The 22,698-nt window shown below is 46.4% G+C and overlaps 1 protein-coding gene across 8 annotated transcripts in view; it reads left to right on the forward strand.

The window, feature by feature from the left end:
* Positions 1 to 6,056: 6,056 nt before the first annotated feature.
* The window catches only part of MTMR3 (myotubularin related protein 3), a 158,689-nt gene continuing 142,047 nt past the window's right edge, over positions 6,057 to 22,698 (forward strand). For 6 of the 8 annotated variants that reach the window (XM_062182646.1, XM_062182645.1, XM_062182648.1 and 3 more), the window contains exon 1: positions 6,058 to 6,190. The gene's annotated coding sequence lies outside the window, so the exon portion shown is untranslated. Of the gene's footprint in view, positions 6,191 to 22,698 lie in introns of all 8 variants that reach the window. The other 2 variants (XM_062182649.1, XM_062182651.1) reach the window with 1 other exon arrangement.

Below are 22,698 nucleotides of genomic sequence, written 5' to 3' on the forward strand. Positions count from 1 at the left end.
AAATTTGATGCATTTCATACATACAGATTAAGAAGCATAGCGATACTTCCCACCCTACCCTCCCTCCCTCTCGTCCATGCTTCCACTCTCCCTGCGGGATGCTTGACCTTTTAAAGGTGGATTTAGTTAGTAACATGAAGCGATCCATCAATCCTGTTAACACAGCGTCCTCACCCCCGACAGCATTGATTTTTTTCCGGCTGAAGTGGGGATTCACGTCCCCAGCAGAATTGCAGAGTGCTTGTTAAGGTGGGTGGTGGCTAAACCGCCAAACACCCTCAGTCATTTTTCAAAGCTCTCCTTTCCCACTGAACCCAGGGGCACACAAGAGGCACTTCCTCCCCTCATCCCCACCTACCCACAAGTTGCTTAATTCCAGAGAACCTCAGTTTCCCCATTTATGACCTGGGGATGGGGTTTGCCAGGGAGCTCTGGAGTCCTTTCTAGCTGCAATTCTGGGACCCTGTGATGCAATCATCAAAGGAGGCGAGGCTGATCCTTTAATCAGGGGATGGTGGGTAGGATGGGGAGGCGTGAGAGATGGAGGTTTACATCCTATCCTACCCAGTCATTTTCTGAATGGGTAAACTGAGGCCCTGAGGGTGGGGCTAGATCAGGCAATGACTCAGCCAGTGACTCCGCTGGGTCACTGACCCAGGTCTCTCATCTCGCCTTGCAGCAGGCCCTCCCTGGGAGAGTGATGGGAAACATGGCTGCCACCGTGCAGGGTTAGTTCATTCACCCCACCTTCATCTGCTTTCCAGTTGAAAGTCACCTGACTCGTAGGGAGGGAGGGGGAGTCTGCCTGATTCCAAAGCTTGCTCACCTGGAGTGCCTCCCTAGGGCTCAAAGTCTGGTCTTGTGGGTACCATCCTCATCAATTTTTGATATAATTTGCTTTATACTAATATTTACTTTTTATATTTTTTCTTTAAATCAATACATTGTTTTATGTAAATAAATTTAGCTTCATGCTAAGCAAAGATGTCTGTGATATTGACTTTGATCTCTTATTTGTAGTTTTCTTTCCTTTTTAAAGATTTATGTTATTATTTGAAAGGCAGAGTTACAAAGAGAGAGGGACAGATACTCCCAAATGGCTGCAGTGGCCAGGCCTGGGCTAGGCCGAAGTCAGGAGCCTGGACCTCCAGCTGAGTCTCCCACATGGGTGCAGGGGCCCAAGGACTTGGGCCATCATCCACTACTTTCCCAGGTGCATTAGCAGGGAACTGATTAGAAGTGGAGTAGCAGGGATTTGAACTGCAGAAACAAAGCAACCAGGACTCCGACCAATGCTCATGTGGGATGCTGGCACCTCAGGCAGTGGCCTAACCTGCTGCACTAGTTTTCTAATTATATGTACTACATATCATCATTTAACTACTATAACTAATATGTATGCTTAATAATTTAAAAAATCCATGCACTGACTACAAATGTCTTTGCTGTTGAAAAACTCCAACAAATATACCAGTGGTTCTCAAACTTTTCAGTTTGTTAAAAATCATTAAGGACCCTAAAGAGCTTTTACTTATGTGAGTTATATCAATAGATATTTACTTTAGTTGGAATTAAAACTGAGAAAATACCAATTAATTTATTTCTTTTTTCTTTTTCTTTTTTTTTTTTTTTGACAGGCAGAGTGGACAGTGAGAATTCATTTATTTATTTTTAAAGATTTATTTATTTATTTGAAAGGCAGCATTACAGAGAGGCAGAGAGAGAGGGGGAGAGAGAGAGGTCTTCCATTTGATGGTTCACTCCCAATTGGCTGCAATGGCTCAAGCTGCCCCGATCCGAAGCCAGGAGCCAGGAGCTTCTTCCAGGTCTCCCATGAAGGTACAGGCGGCCAAGATCTTGGGCCATCTTGTACTGTTTTCCCAGGCTGTAGCAGAGAGCTGGATCTGAAGTGGAGCAGCCGGGACTTGAACCGGCGTCCATATGGGATGCTGACATTGTAGGTGGAGGCTTTACCTGCTATGCCACTGCACTGGCCCCCAATTCATTCATTTATAAAGTACTCTCTTGGGACAGGTGTTTGGTGCTGTGGGGAAGACGCCACTTGGAATGTCTACATCCCATATCGGAGTCACTGACTTAAAGTCCCAGTTCCGCTTCTGATCCAGCTTCCTGCTGACACCCAAGGAGGTGTGGGACTCACATAATTGGGTCCTTGTAACCCATGTTGGAGACCTGGATTGATTTCCGGGTTCTTGGTTTTGGCCTGCTAGAGTGAGGGCTTTAACTTCAGCCCAAAGCACCCAAGGATCAGGCCTATTGGTTTGGGTTTCCAACCCAGTACCTCAAAGAATCCTACACATCTCTGTGAGGTAAGCAAGGTAGTAATTATGGCCATATAGAGCAATGAGGAAACTGGGGCATAGAAAAAGGAAGTGAGGGACAAATATTTGCAGATTCAAATTTAGGGACCAGCATTTGTGGCACATTGTGTTAAACTAATCCTCCCACTGACACCAGCATCCCATATGAGCACTGCTTAGAGTCCTGGTTATTTATATGAGAGGTAGAGTTACAGACAGTGAGAGAGAGAGAGAGGAAGGTCTCGCTTCCGTAGGTTCACTCCCCAAATGGCCACAACGGCCAGTGCTGCGCCGATCCAAAGCCAGGAGCCAGGTGCCTCCTCCTGATCTCCCATGCGGGTGCGGGGCCCAAGCACTTGGGCCATCCTCCACTGCCCTCCCGGACCACAGCAGAGGGCTGGAGTGGAAGAGGAGCAACCAGGACTAGAACCTGGCACCCATCTGGGATGCCGGCGCCCCAGGTGGAGGATTAACCAAGTGAGCCATGGCACTGGCCTCTAACGTCATTTCTTACAGGAGACTTTATTTCAGGTGAATGTTCCATGCAGCAGGCAGTGCAGCCTAATGGGTGGGAACATTGTTTTGTCCTCAGTTGGATTTGGGTTTGAATTTTGCCTTAATAATTGCAGTTTATTTTGGGCTTTACTTTCTCCATCTGCAACATAGAGACATTAGCATCTACCTATTAAAATTCTGAAGACTCAATCAGTTGAGTTATATAAATACATGACATCTATTCATTAATCAAGAAATTTGAGGGCCAGCATTGTGGTACACTGGGTTAAGCCACTGCTTGCAATGCCAGCATCTCATATTGGCGTTGTGGTTGAAGTTGTGACTGCTCCACTTTCTTTTTTTTTTTATTATTTATTTTTTATTTTTTTGACAGGCAGAGTGGATAGTGAGAGAGAGAGACAGAGAGAAAGGTCTTCCTTTTTGCCGTTGGTTCACCCTCCAATGGCCGCTGCGGCCGGCGCATCGTGCTGATCCGAAGCCAGGAGCCAGGTGCTTCTCCTGGTCTCCCATTCAGGTGCAGGGTCCAAGCACTTGGGCCATCCTCCACTGCCTTCCCGGGCCATAGCAGAGAGCTGGCCTGGAAGAGGGGCAAGTGGGATAGAATCCGGTGCCCCAACTGGGACTAGAACCCGGTGTGCTGGGGCCGCAAGGCAGAGGATTAGCCTGTTAAGCCACAGCGCCGGCCCAACTACTCCACTTTCAATCAAGCTCCCTGCTAATGTGCCTGGGAGGCACCAGAGGATGGCCCAAGTACTTGGGCCCATGTCACCCATGTGGGGCACCCAGATAAGATTCCTGGTCCTTGGCTTCGGCCTGGCCCAGACCTAGCTGTTTGTGGACATTTGTGTAGTGAATAGTGGATGGAAGATTCTCTCTCTGTCAGTCTACCTATCAAATAAATCAATCAAATTAATTTTAAAAAAGAAAATGACTACCTGCTACTGGGTATGTGCATTTCTAGATGCCATGGGTATAGTGATAGACAAAAACTAAGAAGATCCTTATCTTCAAATAGCTTTTGCATTTTTAAAAAACATTATTTTTTGGACTAGCGCTGTGGTGTATCAGGTAAAGCTGCCATCTGCAGTGCTGGCATCCCATATGGGTAACCAGTTCAAGTTTCAGCTGCTTCACTTCTTTTTTTAAAAAAATATTTATTTTATTTATTTGAAAGAAAGAGTTACAGAGAGAGGTAGAGAGGGAGAGAGAGGTCTTCCATCGCTGGTTCACTCCCCAGATGACCACAATAGCTGAAGCAGTGGATGGAAGGTCTCTCTCTCTCTCTCTCTCTCTCTCTTTCTTTCTCTCTCTCTCTCCCTCTGCTTCTCTGTAACTCTGCCTTTTAAATAAATCTTTTTTTTTTTTTTTATTTAAAAGCAGAGTCACACAGAGAGAGGAGAGGCAGAGAGAGAGAGGTCTTCCAACCGATGATTCACTCTCTAATTGGCTGCAACGGCCAGAGCTGCCCTGATCCGAAGCCAGGAGCCAGGAACTTCTTCCGGGTCTCCCACATGGGTGCAGGGGCCCAAAGACTTGGGCCATCTTCCACTGCTTTCCCAGGCTATAGCAGAGAGCCGGATTGGAAGTGGAGCAGCCGGCTCTTGAACCGGCGTCCATATGTGATGCCCGCGCTTCAGGCCAGGACATGAACTCGCTGTACCACAGCGCTGGCTGCAGTAAATAAGTCTTTAAAAAAATTCAAAAATACTGTTTTGGGGGCCTGGCATCATAGCATAACAGGTTGAACCACTGCCTTAGATGCTGTATCCCATAAAGTGGGCGCAAGAAAGAGAAAGTGAGAGAGAGAGAGAGAGAGAGAGAGAGAGAGAATCTTCTATCTGCTGGTTTGCTCCCCAAATGCCTGTAACAATCCTGGTCCAGGCTGAAGCCAGGAGCTCAGAACTCCGTCTAGGACTCCCTCTTCGGTGGCAGGAACTCAAGCACTTGAGCCATCATCCCCTGCTTCCCATGCAAAGTAGAGGGAGCTGCTTCAGAAGCGGAGTGAGCTGTAGGTTTTCCCTGGCACTCCATATGGGATGAGGGCATTCCAAGCGGGCTCCCACGGTGTCCACCCCAAGTAGCTTTTACCATCCCAGTGGGTAGAAAGACGAGGAACATTGCACACAAACGAATACGTAATTTCAGAAAGTGCTGTGCATAAAGACAGTACATCACGCAGGGAGAGATTTCTTTGGATTTGTTCTTTGTAGACAAGTCCACAGAACAATGTTCGAATGACGTTCAGAGGTGACAGTAGGGCCCAAGGTAGCGCAGTCCTGGAATGTGGAATTCTGCAGCCTGGTCTGGGTAGGTGAGAATTCCTTTTTCCCACTGAGCTTTTGAGCTGGACCTGAGGTTGAGGCAGTATGAAGATGTATTCTGTGTATAACTCCAGCACATTAGATTTACATGCATTGTTTTGAATTAGTTTTTATTTTTAAAAGATTTTTTTTAATCTATTTGAAAGGCAGTGTTACAGAGAGAAGGAATGAGAGAGAGATTAAGAGAGAGAGAATCGATCTTCTATCTGTTGGTTCACGCCCCAGATGGCCCCACTGACCAGGGCTGGGCCAGGAGCTTCTTCCAGGTCTCCCACGTGGGTGCAGGGGCCCAAGCACTTGGGCCATCTTCTGCTGCTTTCCCAGGTGCCATTAGCAGGGAGCTGGGTTGGAAGTGCAACAGCTGGGACTCGAACCTTTGCCCATAGGGGATGCTGGGGTAGCAGGCGGCAGCGCAACACCACAGCTCCGGCCCGATTTAGTTTTATTCTGACTACAACCGCAGGTGAAGTGCAACACATTGTTTTATTTCACTGGTAAGTAGACTGAGCTGGTATCTCCAGGCCAGGGCTAGGAAAAGACGCCTAGGACCAGCTCTGGTTTTCTTTCTCCTGATTCGTTCACGGCCCTTCCTCGGCCTATTTCCCATCCGTCTAGCCAGGCCTTGTTAAAAAAAAAACCGGCTTGAAACTCCCCGCTAGCCTGTCTCCAGCCGAGGGATTTCGGCGAGTGTGCAGCCCCGCCCAGGTGCGTGGGCGTGGCCTGCGCCGCCGGGCCCCGCCCCTTTCAGCCCGCACCGCCCCCCCTTCCCGACCGCCCGCTGAATGCCGAGCGTGCGCGCGCACCCCCGCTCGCGGCCCGGCTCGATGTCGGGAGCGCGCTCTGTGTGGCCGCTGCCGCCATGTTGTTGTGGTTGTGAGAAGGCGGCGGCAGCGGCGGCGGCGGCGGCGGAGGAGCTGCCGGACTAGACGCTCCAGCGGCCCAGGCGCTGCCCGCCGTGGCCCCTGGCTGGGAGCCTCGTGGGGTGGCAGAGGAGGCCGTGCCGAGGCGGGCCTCGCCATGTCCTGCCGTCCGGTAAGAAGCCCACCCCGGGTCTCCTCACCGGAGTGAGGAGGAACTGGAGGAGGGGCCGCTGTCGGCCCCGGCGCGGCGGCGGCTGTCACCCTCCGAGGAGGCGGCGGCGGCCCGCGGAGGTCTGGCGGCCCCGGGGAGGGGCGTCGGCCGCCAGCCGGGGTGGGCGAGGTGGGTGGGGGCGCCGCGGCCCGGCCGGACGCTGGGCGCGGAGGAGGCGGGGACCCGGGCCGGGGCGGCCTTCCCGGACCTGGGAGGACCGGCCGGGGGCTCGGGGTCTGTCCCCGCCGCGCCCTGGGGAGACAGCCGCAGACTGCCGGCGGTGGGTGTGTGTCCGTCGCCCCGGGCCGTGTCGGTGGGAGCCCGCCGTGGCGAGAGGCAGGAGGAGGTCGGGGGCCCTTGGAATCCCGGGGCGAGCCGTGCGGGCCCGGGACTTGTGGGAAGGAGGAGTGGCCGCCTGGCTGGGCAGCAGGGCACCCTCCTGACCTGGCAGTGCAGCCGAGTGGGAAGGGTTGGTTCGGGAGCGCTGGTCCGACAGCTCCGCGAACGATTGCATTGTGCTTGGTGTATCGCATCTCCGCGGCCTTGCAATAAATTGATGTTGCTGGTTGTACTTCGGACTAGAAAACTTATCTCCAAATTATGGGGTAGATTTTATGGTCACCTTCATAAACGCTTCTGATCATCCTGCTTGCGAGTGTTGACTGCATTCTCGACCAGCTCTGGACGCCTGTTAAATACTGATGTTCAGGTGCCTTCCTCTGATCAAGGCCTCGGTTCTCCACTATTTTAATATCTTGACGTTTGCTTTGTTGTCAGTTCTTTCATGAACAATGTTTGGCCCCTCTCAAAGTCCGCATACTTCCAGTTCAGTTTTTGTTTCTCGGATGTGAATGGCGATGCCAGCCAGAGGCCTGGGTTGAATTACAGGTCATATTTTTCTGTGAAATGTTTGTGATTTGTCCATGGGGAGGTGAGGAAGACCTTCCCTTTTCACAGGCAGGGTTGTTTCTCGATCCCTGGTTTTGTTAGGAAACCAAGGGAGGCGTGTTGGTGGCATACAGAAAGTCTTTCCTTCGAGGGCCTGTGACTTGGGTGGGTAGAAGAGCTTCCAGAATGACGCTGTTTTTGAGTAAACCCAGTTGAATATGTGATGTTAGACTGCGTTTGGAGGATTCTAGAATTTTAGATTGGTTACCAAATGAAGTCCTCTTCCAGCTCTGATCACCTCCCTCACTTCGAGGTGACCCAGAGCAGTTCAGGTGGCCAGCACAGGGGTGCAGCCTCACTTGTAGTTGCTGGCAGGCCATAGAGGAACCCACATTTCTCAGCTTATACGCCAGATTCTTTGGTTCAGTGTAACCTACTACAGGGTACTATGCGCTGCCTAAAATGCTGATTCCAGGGCCTCATTCAGGATCTAGTGAATTAAAATCTCTTAAGAATGGCACCTGATGATCCACCCTTTCAAAACTCCATGAATGATTGCAGTGAATGATTGCAATTACCCTGGAATGTGAATTTCCATTAATTAAATGACTTCTGAGAATGCTTTTAATTGGGTGTAGATCTTTAAGGATTTTAGTGGCAGTGGAGAAGGGGAAGCATGAGAAACCAAAAACTGCAAATTGAACGTCTTTTAAAATATAGTGGATTCATGTAGGGAAAACAGGTTTGTTGCCAAATGTTATTTGTGCACAAGTTGTTAGGATCACACTTGATAAAATCAGATGCTGCTTATCTGGAGTCATAGCCACAGATATATTGATATATATATATATATATCATATATTAGATATATCTCCAATATATCCTCAGGAAAAGAAGCTGAGGAAGAGAGGCAATGGGTCTGCTGTTGGCTCCACTGCAAGAGCCAAAGGCCATGTCTGTTTTTGTTCCCCGCTGTCCCCAGTACCAAGCAGCACAGTTCTCAGCAGAGCCTGTGCTCTCGGGCTTTTTTTTTTTTTTAAGATTTATTTATTTATTTGAGAGGCAGAGTTACAGAGAGAGAGGGAGAGACAGACAGGGAGAGGTCTTCCATCTGCTGGTTCACTCCAAATGCCCACAATGGGCGGAGCTGGGCCGATCCAAAGCCAGGAATCAGGAGCTTCATCTGGGTCTCCAGTTGGGTGCAGGGACACAAGCACTTGGGCTATCTTCGACTGCTTTTGCAGACCATCATCAGCAGGGAGCTGGATCCGAAGTGGGGCAGCCAGGACTTGACTCTGGGTCTGTATGGGGTGCAGGTACCACAGGCAGAGACTTAACTTACTCACCACAGTGCTGAGAGCCCCTGATGTTTTTTGAGTAAATGAATAGTGTTGATACAGAAAAAGGAAGTTATAATGGTTGACAGCAGTGCTATTAAAAACTGTTGATCTCTTGCATTGGATTAAAGAGTGCTTCTTTTTTTTTGAGACAGAGAGAAAGGTCTTCCTTTTTGCCGTTGGTTCACCCTCCAATGGCCGCTGCAGCCGGCGCATCTCGCTGATCCGAAGCCAGGAGCCAGGTGCTTCTCCTGGTCTCCCACGCGGGTGCAGGGCCCAAGCACTTGGGCCATCCTCCACTGCCTTCCCGGGCCATAGCAGAGAGCTGGCCTGGAAGAGGGGCAATTGGGATAGAATCCGGCGCCCCAACTGGGACTAGAACCCGGTGTGCCGGCGCTGCAAGGCAGAGGATTAGCCTGTTAAGCCATGGCGCCGGCCAAGAGTGCTTCTTCCCAACATCCAACATTAGGGTTGCTCCATGGTTGCTCCTGAACTGTCATGGTTGCTCCTAAGCCATCTAGATGACTCAGGTTTCTAGTAAAGTGGACTATAGGATGGGTGTGTTAGCGGTCATTTGAGACCAGGATTGCGAACCAGGAAGGTTTACTGTGACTTGTGAAAAGTTCTTGAAATTTGCCTCGGGCTGTGAGGAGTGGTAAAATCATTTAAAAAATCTTTTGAAGTTCTGGTTAACACCTTCTATGGTAAAGTGGAATGCTGAGTTACCAGAGGAAGTATTCCTGTTTACAGAGGGGTGTGGTAGTTGGTATAAGTGTGGAAGAGGTAGAAGAAAGTGTACAGTTGTATAAGGTAGCGAGGGAGTTTGCTCAGGAGCCTGTCAAATCCTGGAGTAATAATTTAGAGAGGTGCATCCAGCTGTCCACTACAAGAGTTAGAGGCCATGTCTGTTTTTGTTCCCTGATGTCCCCAGTACCAAGCAGCACCGTTCTCAGCATATTCAGTCCTCTCATTTATTTACTTACTTGAAAGGCATAGTGACAGAGAACACAGAGGTATTTTCATCTGTTGGTTCATTCACCAAATGGTTGCAGGTCTCCCACATGGGTGGTAGGGGCTCACATGTTTGGGCCATCCTCTGCTGCTTTCCTAGGCAAGTTAGCAGGAAGCTGGATCGGAAGTGGAGCAGCCAGGACTTGAACTGGTGCCTCAGTGTGGGATACTGGTGTTGAAACCGTGGCTTAAACCTCTGTGCCAGGCCAGCCCCTCAGATATTTTTTGAGTGAATGATTGGTAATGTAAAATAGAAATAGTAAAAGAACAGCTATGATGGTTGATAACAGTGTTAGTTTTTTTTTTTTTTTAAAGGTTTATTTATTTTATTTGAAAGGCAGAGTTACAGAGAGACAGAGGCAGAGACAGAGAGAGAAATCTTCCATCCGCTGAATCACTCCCCAAATAGCCACAATGGCTGGAGCTGGGCAGATCTAAAGCCAGGAGCCAGGAGCTTCTTCTGGATCTCCCATGCAGGTGCAGGGGCCCATGGACTTGGGCCATCTTTTACTGCTTTACCAGGCCATATCAGAGAGCAGGATCGGAAGTGGAGCAGCTGAGACTCAAACTGGCACCCATATGGGATGCCGGCCCTGCAGGTGGCAGCTTTACCAGCTATGCCACAGTGCCAGCCCCGCAGTGTTAATTATTAAAAGCTACTTGATATTTTGCATTGGATTGAAAAGCCTTTTTTTTTTTTTAAATTTTATTTATTTGAAAGGCAGAATTAGAGAGGTAGAGACAGAGAGAGATGTCTTCCATCCTCTGGTTCACTCCCCAGTTGGCTGCAATGGCCAGAGCTGTGCTGATCCAAAGCCAGGAGCTAGGAGCTTCTTCCGGGTCTCATACGTGGGTGCAGCGGCCCAAGGACTTGGGCCATCTTCCGCTGCTATTCCAAGCCATAGCAGAGAACTGGATTGGAAGAGGAGCAACTGGGACTAGAACCAGCACCCATATGGGATGCTGGCGCTTCAGGCCAGGGCGTTAACCTGCTGTGCCACAGCACCAGCCCTGAAAAGCCAGTTTTCAGTCTTTGTAATCTTTGATATTCTTTCAAGAGATTGTTTTCTAAAGACTATCTTTGAGCACTATTGTGTCTCCTAGTTTTGTGTTTTTTTAAAAGATTTTATTTATTCATTTGAGAGGCAGAGCTACTGACAGAGGGAGAGACAGAAACAGAGAGGTCTTCCATCCATTGGTTCACTCCACAAATGGCCTCAGTGGCTGGAGCTGGGTCTGTCTGAAGCCAGGGACCAGGAGCCTCCTCTGGGTCTCCCATGTGGGTTCAGGGGCCCAGGTACTTGGGCCATCTTCCACTGCTTTTCCAGGCCATAGCAGAAAGCTGGATTGGAGGAAGAGCAGCCAGGACATGAACTGGCACCCATATAGGATGCTGGTGTAACAGGTGGAGGAGGCTTGGTCTACTAGGCCACAGCGCTGGTCCCTCCTAGTGTTTGAGGCTTAATATATCTTAAGGTTTTTCTTTTTCTTTTTTTTTTTTTTTAATCTTTAAGGTTTATTTATTTTATTTGAAAGTCAGAGTTACACACAGAGAGAAGATGAGGTAGGTAGAGAGAGAGAGAGAGATCTTCCATCTGCTGGTTCACTCCCTAATTGGCTGCAATGGCCAGGGCTGCGCTGATCCGAAGCCAGGGGCCAGGAGCTTCTTCTGGGTCCCCCACACAGGTGCAGGGGCCCAAGGACTTGAGCCATCTTCTGCTACTTTCCTAGGCCATAGCAGAGAGCTGGATCAGAATTGGAGCAGCCGAGACATGAACTGGCGCCCATATGGGATGCCAGCACTGCAGGCAGCAGCTTTACCCACTACGCCACAGTGCTGGCTCCCCCCCGCCCCCCCTTTTTGAGAGCCCATTTTACTACACTTAGAGGTAGTATGGATCAGTGGAAAGTTCTGGATTGGCACACTGACTTCAGTTCTAATTCCACCTAACTTCCCTGGGTTCAGCTTTCTCATCTATACAGTTGGGCCTATACTTGACTTCAAGTAGTTCCTATAGCCTGATTTTGAGAATCTTTAATAATTTCTAATATTTTTTGGTGTTCATCTCATGAGCTAGGCTGATCATTTTGGTTTAAAAGAAACAAAACATTCTATCTTGTATTCTGCTTTTACCTTAAGAATTTTAGTCATTGTCCAAAATTGAGTGAATGTTGCAAGTATTGTGCAGAAACAGCATGCTTGTGCTGTTGTAATTCATTTGGTGTTGAAATCAAATTGAGTTTCACATACGGAACTTCATAATTTGGTGTGAAACCACAAAACTAAGAATGGTTTGGGAGAAGATTGTGCAGTTCATTTGGCTAAAGACACATTATTTTTTACAGACCTTCCAGTTGTGTAATTTTGTATGATGAACTTTTTAAAAGATTTGTTGTATTTATTTGAAAGATAGAATTATAGACACACACAGAGATTGAGAGAGAGAGAAAGAGAGAGGGAGAGAGAGAGAGAGATCAATCTTGATCTTCAACCCACTGGTTCACTTTCCAAATGACCTCCTGGCTAAAGCCAGGATCCAGGAGCTTCTTCCTGATCTCCCACTTGAATGCAGGGGCCCAAGCACTTCAGCTATCCTCTGTGCTTTCCCAGGAGCATTTTCAGGGAGCTGTATGGAAGTGGAGCAGCCAGGACTCAAACCGGCACCCATAGGGGATGTTAGCATTGCAAGTAGTGGCTTAACCCATTGCACCACAATGCTGGCCCCTTCTAGGTGAATTTATATGTAATTTTATAGTCAGTGAAACGTTGATCTAAGACAAAGTATGAGATTAAATCCAAACTGTATTGAAGTATTTCTTCTAGTAATTTTAATATATCATTGCAATTTTTTTTTTTTTTTTGGACAGGCAGAGTGGATAGAGAGAGAGACAGAGAGAAAGGTCTTCCTTTTTGCCGTTGGTTCACCCTCCAGTGGCCACTGTGGCCGGCGCACCGCACTGATCCAAAGCCAGGAGCCAGGTGCTTCTCCTGGTCTCCCATGCGGGTGCAGGGCCCAAGCACTTGGGCCATCCTCCACTGCCTTCCCGGGCCATAGCAGAGAGCTGGCCTGGAAGAGGGGCAACCGGGATAGAATCTGGCGCCCCAACCGGGACTAGAACCTGGTGTACCGGCGCCGCAAGGCGGAGGATTAGCCTGTTAATCCATGGCGCCGGCCTATCATTGCAATTTTTAAAAAAGATTTATTTATTTATTTGAAATTCAGAGTTACCCAGAGAGAGAAGGAGAGGCAGAGATGGAGAGAGAGATCTTCATCTGCTGGTTCACTCCCCAGTTGGCCACAACGGCCAGAGCTGCGCTCATCAGGAGCCAGGAGCTTCTTCTGGGTTTCCCACATGGGTGCAGGTGCCCAAGGACTTGGGCCATCTTGTACTGCTTTCCCAGGCCATAACAGAGAGCGGGATCAGAAGTGGAGCAGCCGTGTCTTGAACCGGAATCCATTTGGGATCCAGTGCTTCTGGCCACTGCCTGCTGCGCCACAGTGCTGGCCGCTATCATTGAAATTTTTAATCTGAATTTTAATGCATTATTGGTATTATGCTCGCATCTTCATTTTTGTTTCTGGAAACTTAATACATCATTTAAGTTCATGTTTGTATCAGTTGTTCAAAATGAAAATTATTTGGGCCGGTGCCATGGCTCACTTGGTTAATCCTCTGCCTGCGGCGCCGGCATCCCATCTGGTTCTAGTCCCAGTTGCTCCTTTTCCATTCCAACTCTCTGCTGTGGCCCGGGAAGGCAGTGGAGGATGGCCCAAGTGCTTGGGCCCCTGCACCCGCATGGGAGACCAGGAGGAAGCACCTGGCTCCTGGCTTCGGATTGGCGCAGCGCCGGCTGTAGTACCATTTGCGGGTGAACCAATGGGAGGAAGACCTTTCTCTTTGTTTCTCTCTCTCTCTCTCACTGCCTAACTCTATCTGTCAAATAAAAAAATAATAACAACATGAAAATTATTGTAGCATGAGAATGGATAGACCAGTAAGTTTTGGGTTCTATCCTAGATGTGCTCCTCATTAGCCCTATTTTTCTGGGGCAAGCTCATAACCCCTTCTAAGCTCCAATTCTTTCATTAGTAAAAGGATGAAGAACAGTCTTTTACTTATGTCTCAGGCTGTCTGGTAGGATCAAATGGAATGGTGTATATCAAAAGCATTCTAAAAGTACGAGAGGAGGAACTGAGAATCCTGTTGTATTGGCATGCCATAGTAGAGTGCTTGGTTTGAGTCCTAGCTCTATGTGGTTTTAATCCTGCCTCCTGCTAATGTGCCTGAGAGGCAACAAATGATGTTCTCAGTACTTGGGTTCCTGCCACTCAGGTGGAGGTCCTGGATGTTGGCTTTGATGTGGCCTAGCCCTGGCTATTGTGGACATTAGGAGAGTGAACCAGGGGATGGAAGATCTCTCTCTCTCACTCTACCTTTCAAATAAATAAATCAATCTTAAAAACGTTTTGGAAATGATAAGTTATAATGAAGTAATTTCTGATTATGAAAGCTATAGTACATTTTCAGTGTTAAAAACCAAAATCCATTTGGGACAACCTAGGAGAATAAAGAAAAGTAGACATGATTTATAATCTCACCTGTGTGTAGTGGTTTGTGCCTTAGTGTTTTCTCTTACATATTATCTGTTGAAACACTTCTGAAAGAATAACTTCCCATGTGTAATCATATTCCTTTAATGAATGTTCATATTCTGTATATGGATGAATCATAGTTTACAGCAATTCCCTTTTATAAATGGACATTGCCAATTTTTATCTTGAAACAGTGCTGTGATGAATTTGTTTGAATATTTTTATACACTTACGCTAACATTAGGATAAGTTCTTTAAAGTGGGCAATGGTAGTCAAGAGTATGTGTGTTTTAAATCTCCTATTGATAGCATAGAACTTTGTATGTTCTTGCTAGTGACTTACCATTTTTAACTTGTTGGGAATTTAACAGTTTGGAATAGGGGCCAGCGTTGTGGCATAACCGGCATCCCTTATGAGCACCAGTTTGAGTCCCAGCTTCTTGACTTACCATCTAGCTCCCTGCTAGTGCACTTGGGAAAACAGTGGAAGATGGCCAGAGTACTTGGGCCCCTACCACCCATATTGGAGACCCAGATGGAGTTCCAGGCTCCTGGCTTCAGCCTGGCCCAGTTCTGGCCATTGTGACCATTTGGGGAGTAAACCAGTGGATGGCAGATCTGTCTGTCTGTCTCTCCCCCTTTGTCTGTAACTCTGCCTTTGAAATAAGTAATTTTTTTAAAAAAGATTTAATATTGGGCTGTATGGATGGTTGTTTTTTGGTATTTCTCTAGTTTTGTGGATGGTCCAGTTCAGTTGGATATGACTATTTAAAATATCCTTGCTCTTGAGAGTCATATCTGTAATAAGTAGAAATGTAAACTTAGAAGCAACATTCTGATACTTTTTTTCATTGTGGAGTGTCTGAATTTGAAAAGGACAAATCATAGGAAAAGGAATAGTCTAAATCATTGGTCTACTTCTCTTAGATGTGAAGAATTGATACTGTATAGAGGGTATTTTTAAAAATCTGTGCTTTATGGAAATCAGTTTGATTATAATATATCTTTTTTTTTTTAAAGAGATTAGATCTTAGAGACTGAGTAAGGGGATGAATAATTGCTACTTACATTTCTTTGCTTGCAAAGTATCACAATTAACGTGTCACTCTAACTCCACTTGGGAGAGCCTAAGCCTGTAACATTTTAAAAATGCTTTCTTGGGCTGAAACTTTCCATGATGAATCTTGGATTAAATAGTAACTTTTTTCTTAAATTGGAATAAGTCACTTTCAAATTGTGCTTCCTTTCTCCCCCTAGTAAGTTAGGAAGTCAGGAAATAATGCTTTTTGTATTGGAAAAAAAAAAAAAAAAAGAGTCTCTCTCTCTCTCTCTCTTCCCATTATGGGGAATGTAATTTCAGTTGTTTCATATGGATCATTGTCAGAGAAAGATAATATTTAAAATATTAGAGATAAGCAATTTGAATATTTTTTGCCAGCTAAAAGTAATGAGATAATATATATATAAGGTGATTGCTGTATACAGTGCTTTGAGCAAAAGGCTAGGTATTCCCTTTTACATTAGTTAGCATGATTTGTAAGTAACTTTCACAGGTATCTTCTTCTTCTTCTTCTTCTTTTTTTTTTTTTTTTTTTGACAGGCAGAGTGGACAGAGAGAGAGAGACAGAGAGAAAGGTCTTCCTTTTGCTGTTGGTTCCACTGGCCACCGCGGTAGGTGCGCTGCGGCCGGCGCACCGCACTGTTCCGATGGCAGGAGCCAGGTGCTTCTCCTGGTCTCCCATGGGGTGCAGGGCCCAAGCACTTGGGCCATCCTCCACTGCACTCCCTGGCCACAGCAGAGAGCTGGCCTGGAAGAGGGGCAACCGGGACAGGATCGGTGCCCCGACCGGGACTAGAACCTGGTATGCCGGTGCCGCAAGGCGGAGGATTAGCCTATTGAGCCACGGCGCCGGCCCACAGGTATCTTCTTAAATCCTCTCAAGGATTTGAGACTATCATTTCATCTAGGATGTGATTGCGTGAGGCCATGTGCCTAGTGTTTGACATATTTAAAGGGGTAACTGGAGAACTAGGGACTAGTTACTGTTATTGTCCTTATTATTATTATTTTTATTTATTTATTTGAAAGAGTTACAGAGAAGTAGAGACAGAAACAGAGAGAGAGAGAGAGAGAGAGAGAGAAAGATCTTCCACCTGCTGGTTCACTCCCCAAATGGCTGTAATAGCCAAGGCTGAACCAGGAGCTTCTTTTGGGTCTTCCATGTGGGTGCAGGTGCCCAAGGACTTGGATCCGCGTAGGAAGATCCAGAGGAAGCTCCTGGCTCCTGGCTTCGTATTGGTGCGACTCTGGCAGTTGCAGCCAACTGGGGAGTGAACCAGTGGATGGGAGAATTCTCTCCATCTCTGCCTCTCCTTTTCTCTCTGTGTAACTATGACTTTCAAATAAATAAATAAATCTTATAAAAAAATTTAGATCAACCTTTCAGGTTCTCCTTTACCTTAAGATATTTTCAGGGGCAGGCCACTTGGGATACCTGCATACTCTGTTGGATTGTCTGAGTTCAAATTCCTACTCCACTCCCAATTCCAGCTTCCTGGTATTGTGTGTCCTGGGAGGCAGCAGGCAATGGCTCAAGTAATTAGGTCCCTGCCACCTACCTAGGAGACCTGGATTAAGTTCCTGGCTTTTGGCTTCAGCCTGACCCAACTGCTGTGGCATTTTGGTTGTAACCAGCAAATGAGAGATCTGTCTGCCTGCTTGTCTCTTTCAAATAAATAAAGCAAATAAAAATTATTAAATATATTTTCAAAGTGAGAAAAAAATTAGCCTTGATGTAGTTCCTTTTACTGTGTGTGTCCCATCTACTGGTAAGACTTTATGTATGTGTATATGTATGCTTCGTTTATTTAAATAATACATGCTGGAGTGGACATTTAGCTTAGTTAAGATGCCTGCCTTCCATTTCAAAATACTTGGATTTGATTTTCAGCTCTGATTCATGACTCCAGCTTACTGCTAATGCATATAGTCCCTGGGGGACAATAATGGATTCCTGCCACTCATGTGGGAGTCTTGGATATGCATTCCTGGCTCTGGGGTTTGGCTCTGGCCCGGCTCTGGCCTTGACAGGTAGATGAACAGAACCAGTAGATGACAGATCTCTGTCGTCTGTCTCTCTCTCTCTCTCAAAAAAAAGTAGATACTATTTAAAAATGTGTGCATTAGTTGATCTTTGTGTATATAATGGTTCTTTTTTTAAAAAAATTAATTTATTTATTTGAAAAAGTTATAGAGAAGGGTAGAGAGAGAGAGAGAGAGAGAGGTCTTCCATCTGCTGGTTCACTCCCCAAGTGGCCACAATGGCTGAGCTGAGCTGATCTGAAGCCAGGAGCCAGGAGCTTCTTCCAGGTCTCCCACATGGGTGCAGGGGCCCAAGGTCCTGGAACATCCTCTGCTGCTTTCCTAGGCACATTAGCAGGGAGCTGGATCGGAAGAGGAGCAGCCGGAACTCAAATTGGCACCCGTATAGGATATTGGCACCTCAGACCAGGGGTTAAACCTGCTGTGCCACGGCTCCGGCTGTGCCACAGCACTGGCCCGTATAATGGTTCTTGAAGCAGACTCCATAGTTGACTCTGGTGTGAATGCAGAAGAGCTGGGTCAGGCCAAAGCCGCAAGCCAGAACTCATTAAACTCATTCTGGGTTTTCCACGTGGGTGGCAGGGACCCAAGTACTTGAGCCATTACCTCCTGTATCCCAGAGTGTGCATTACTAGGAAGTTGGATTGGAAATGGAGGAGCCAGGATTCTTGGGAATGCAGTGCACCAAATGCCTGTCTTTTTATACTTTCAATGAATAATACTGAAGGTGAAGAACAGTTGATAAAATAATGGTAGGTGCTAATATAAATTTTTGGGTTTTAGTTTTTAAATTTTCTTTATTTATTTATTTGAGGGAGAGAGAGAAAAAAAGATAAATACAGATCCCGTCTGCTGCTTCGGTTCCTAGATACCTGTATTTTAAATTTTGAAAAAAAAAATTATTTTCATTTTATTTGAGAAATACAGAGGTAGAAGTGGACAAAGATCTCTTATCTACTGGTTCACTCCCCAAATACCCTCAGTAGCTGGGGTGGGGCCAGGCCAGAGCTGGGAGCCTGGAACTCACTTTGGGTCTCCCATGAGTATGGCTGGAACCCAGTCACTTGAGCTGTCACTGCTGCCTTCCAGCATCTGCATTAGCAGGAAGCTGAAGTCAGGATGCAGAGCTGGGCATCAGGCATTCCTTCTGTATTGAATGTGGATGCCCCAAACCATTGTCTTACCACTGGGCCAAACACCAGACCTGTAGGATTCTTTTTGAATTGTTGTCACAAAAAGAATTGCCTGATGCATTGCCTTTATGCTTAAAATTTTTATCTTTTGTTAATTTAAAAGGCAGAGAGATAGACAGGGAGAGTTGGCACGTCTATTGGTTCACTCTTCAGATGTCCCGAAACAGTTGGTACTGTGCCAGGCCAGAGCCAGGAACCAGGAACTCAAGTACTAGGGCTATCACCTGCTGTCTCTTAGTGTGTGCATTAGCAGGAGGCAGGGAATTGGGAACAGATCTGGGACTTGAACCAAGGTATTCTGATATGGGATATGGATGTCCGGATTGACCATTGTGCCACAACAAAAAGTCTTGATGAGATCTTGTGCCTAGAAGAACAGATAGAGGATCACCTATAGTGGAGTAGGAGAAGATATAATTAAAAAAGACTGAAAATTAGGTTAATGAGATAAGATGGAGGCCAAGGGAGAAGGGAACATTTCCCAGTGAGAGAATTAACTGAGCTTGAGTGAGTCCCAAGAAAGATGAGGGTTAAGAAAGTACAGTAATTGCATATGTACTAGTCATTGGTCATCATTTTTATTTTTTTTTTAGATTTATGTATTTATTTGAAAGTCAGAGTTATACACACAGGGAGAGAGAGAGGTCTTCCATCTGCTGGCTCATTCCTCAATTGGCCACAATGGCCAGAGCTGCACCGATCTGAAGCCAGGAGCCTCCTCTGGGTTTCCCATGCAGGTGCAGGGGCCCAAGCACTTGGGCCATCTTCTGCTTTCCCAGTCCATAGCAGAGAGCTGGATTGGAAGTGGAGCAGCTGGGACTTCTGCTGCCCATATGGGATGCTGGCACTGCAGGTAGCAGCTTTACCCGCTACGTCACAGCGCTGGCCCCCATATTTTTTAGTTTTGACAGGTTGGCTTCTAAGGGACTAAGAAGTGAGTAGGAGATAAAATAGCATGTATAGAACCATAAATATTCAATAGAACTTCCTGTGATGATAAAAACATCTGCTGTCTAGATGTTGAGCACTTGAAGTTTGAATGGTGCAACCAAAGAATGAAATTTAAAATTTCATTTAATTTTAATTAATTGAAATTTATTTTTTAAAGATTTATTTTATTTTACTTGAAAGAGTTACAGAGAGAGAAGGAGAGGCAGGGACAGAGAGGTCCTCCATTCACCGGTTCCCTCCCCAGATGGCCACACTGGGTGGAGCTGCGCTGATCCAAAGCCAGGAGTCAGGAGCTTCTTCCAGGTCTCCCACATGGGTGCAGGGGCCCAAGGACTTGGGCCATCTTCTGCTGCTTTCCCAGGCCATAACAGAGAGTTGGATCGCAAGTGGAGCAGCTGAGTCTTGAACTGGCGCCCATACGGGATGCCAGCCTTGCAGGCAGCAACTTTACCAGCTACACCAGTGCCAGCCCCACAGTGTTAATTATTAAAAGCTACTTGATATTTTGCATTGGATTGAAAAGCCATTTTTAAAAAAATTTATTTATTTGAAAGACAGAGTTACAGAGAGAAGTAAAGACAGAGAGAGAGAGAGATGTCTTCCATCCACTGGTTCACTCCCCAGAAGGCCGCAACGGCTGGAGCTGTGCTGATCCGAAGCCAGGAGCAGGAGCTTCTTCAGGGTCTCCCACATGGGTGCAGGGGCCAAGGCACTTGGGCCATCTTCTACTGCTTTCCCAGCCCACAGCAGAGAGCTGGATCGGAAGTGGAGCAGCCAGGTCTCGAACCAGCACCCATATGGGATGCTCGCACTGCAGGCGATGGCACTGCACTACACTACACCCACTACACCACAGTGCTGGCCCCAATTAATTGAAATTTAAATAGTAACATGTTACTAGTAGTTAATATGTTGGACATTGTTGATCGAAGACTCTTTAAAATGAAACAATGATGTAGATTAGTAGTAAGAGGAGATTGCAGGGTAATATAGAAGCCGTTAGTTATTTAAATATTTTATTGCAGTGTTATCAAAATTGTTAGAATTACAGATCCTAGTTTTCAGATACTCAAAGTTTTAGTTTTTTTTTTTATGTTTAGGCAAAATTTTCTTTTTGTAAAAAGATTTATTAAAAAAAATTATATATTTATTTGAAAGGCAGAGTTACAGAGAGAGGGAAAAAGAGAGAGAGAGAGAGATCTTCAATCTGCTGGTTCACTCCCGAAATGGCCACAACAGCTGGAGCTGAGCCTGTAGCACTGGTATCCCATATGAGCGCCAGTTGGAGTCCTGGCTGATCCAGCTCTCTGCTAATGCACCTGGGAAAGCAGTGGAGGGTAGCCCAAGTGCCTGGGCCCCTGCACCCATGTGGGAGAACCAGAAGAAGAAGCTCCTGGCTGCTGGCTTCAGCTTGGCTCAGCCCCAGTTGTCGTGGCCATTTAGGGAGTGAACCAGCATGGATGGAAGATCTCTCTGTCTCTCAAATAAATAAATATTTAAAAAATACTCTAGAATGAGAATAGTCAATTATTTAAACAATCTTGTAGTGTAAATTATAAATCAGATTAAAAAAAAAAGGTTTATTTATTTGAGAGGTAGAGTTACAGAGGGAGAGCCAGAAAGGTTTTCCATCCAATGGTTCACTCCCTAAATGGCTGCAACAGCTGGAGCTGGGATGATCTGAAGCCAGGAGCTTCTTCTGGGTCTCTCATGTGGGTTCAGGGGCCCAAGTACTTCAGACATCTTCTATTGCTTTCCCAGGCTGTAGCACAGAGCTGGATCAGAAGAGGAGCTGCCAGGACTGGAACTGGCGCCAATATGGGGTGCCTGTGCCACAGGATGAGGCTTATTAGTCCAGTATGCCACAGCGCTGGCCCCAAGATTCTTTTTTTTTTTTTTTTTAAGATTTTTATTTATTTTTTAATTTATTTGAGAGAGTTACAGAGAGAGGCAGAGACAGAGAGAGAGAGATCTCCCATCCACTGGTTCACTCCTCAATTGGCTGCAGCGGCCAGAGCTGTGCCCATCTGAAGCCAGGAGCCAGGAGTGTCCTCCGGGTCTCCCACGTGGATGCAGGGGCCCAAGAACTTGGGCCATCTTCTGCTATCCCAGGCCGTAGCAGAGAGCTGGATTGGAAGAGGAGTAGCCGGGACTAGAACCAGCACCCCTTTGGGATGCCAGTGCTTCAGGCCAGGACGTTGACCCTTTCAAATCAATCAATCAATCAATCTTAAAAAAACCAATCTGGGGCTGGTGCTGTGGCATAGCGGGTAAAGCCCCAGCCTATAGGACTGGCATCCCATATGGGTGCTGGTTCGAGTCCTGGCTGTTCCACTTCCCATCCAGCTCTCTGCTATGGCCTGGGATAGCAGTAGAAGATGGCCCAAGTCCTTGGGCCCCTGAACCTGGGTGGGAGACCCTGAAGAAGCTCCTGGCTCCTGGCAACTGTGGGTCCAGTAATACAAATAGAATTTTAATTAGCTATGTCAGTTGCACATTTAGTCTTCATAGCAACCTTGTTAAGTAGGCAGTGCAGGCTCTGTTATTACTCCCACTTTACAGGTGAGTAAATTGTTTCATAGATGTCAGGACTTGTCTGAGGCTACACCGCTAGTGAGTAGCTGAACTAGTGATTGGACCTAGACATCAAGTTGGATGCTGTTTGCACTGTTGTACTTTAGAATGGTGAATAAAAGCTCAGGCTTGGGTTTATAGTGGTTTTGCTGCTTACCTGTTTTTAATCATGGCAAGTTCCTTAGTTTCTCTATGTTTTAGTTTTCTCATTTTTAAAATGGGGTAACAACAATATCTTTAGCATTTGCTGAAGAATATCTAGCCAATAGTAAGCACTCCATATTTGCTAGTTGTGGTTGTTGTTCCTGTTAGTGCAGTGGAAACAGCAGCACAGTAGTAACACACCTTTTCAGGAGGGATTAGTACTGAGAGCTGGAAGGTATATACAAGAAGCAAGAATATTCTTAGATGATAGATTTTGAGCCCAAGAACAGAAATAACAAGGGAAGTTGATTCGGGCAGGAAGATGGAGATGGAGAGTGTTGAGATGTGTGTGTGTGTGTGTGTGTCTCTCTTGGTTTTAAATATGAAATTAATTAGACATTTAAGTATGAATGTGTTAGGTATTTGGAACTTTACAACAGGCTGAAAAGGAGGGTGGGTATTGGAGGGTAAACTTTTTAATCACTGTTACAAATGATGTGTGGGAAATTTACATTGTACCAAGATTTAAATAACACCAAGTTGCTGCCCTCCATTATTTATTCTTTTTTTTTTTTTTTTTTTTTTTTTTTTTTTTTTTTTTTACAGGCAGATGGACAGTGAGAGAGAGACAGAGAGAAAGGTGTCTTCCTTTTCCATTGGTTCACCCCCCAAT

This window comes from Lepus europaeus, chromosome 23, assembly GCF_033115175.1.
Source record: "Lepus europaeus isolate LE1 chromosome 23, mLepTim1.pri, whole genome shotgun sequence".
Classification (NCBI taxonomy): Eukaryota; Metazoa; Chordata; class Mammalia; order Lagomorpha; family Leporidae; genus Lepus; species Lepus europaeus.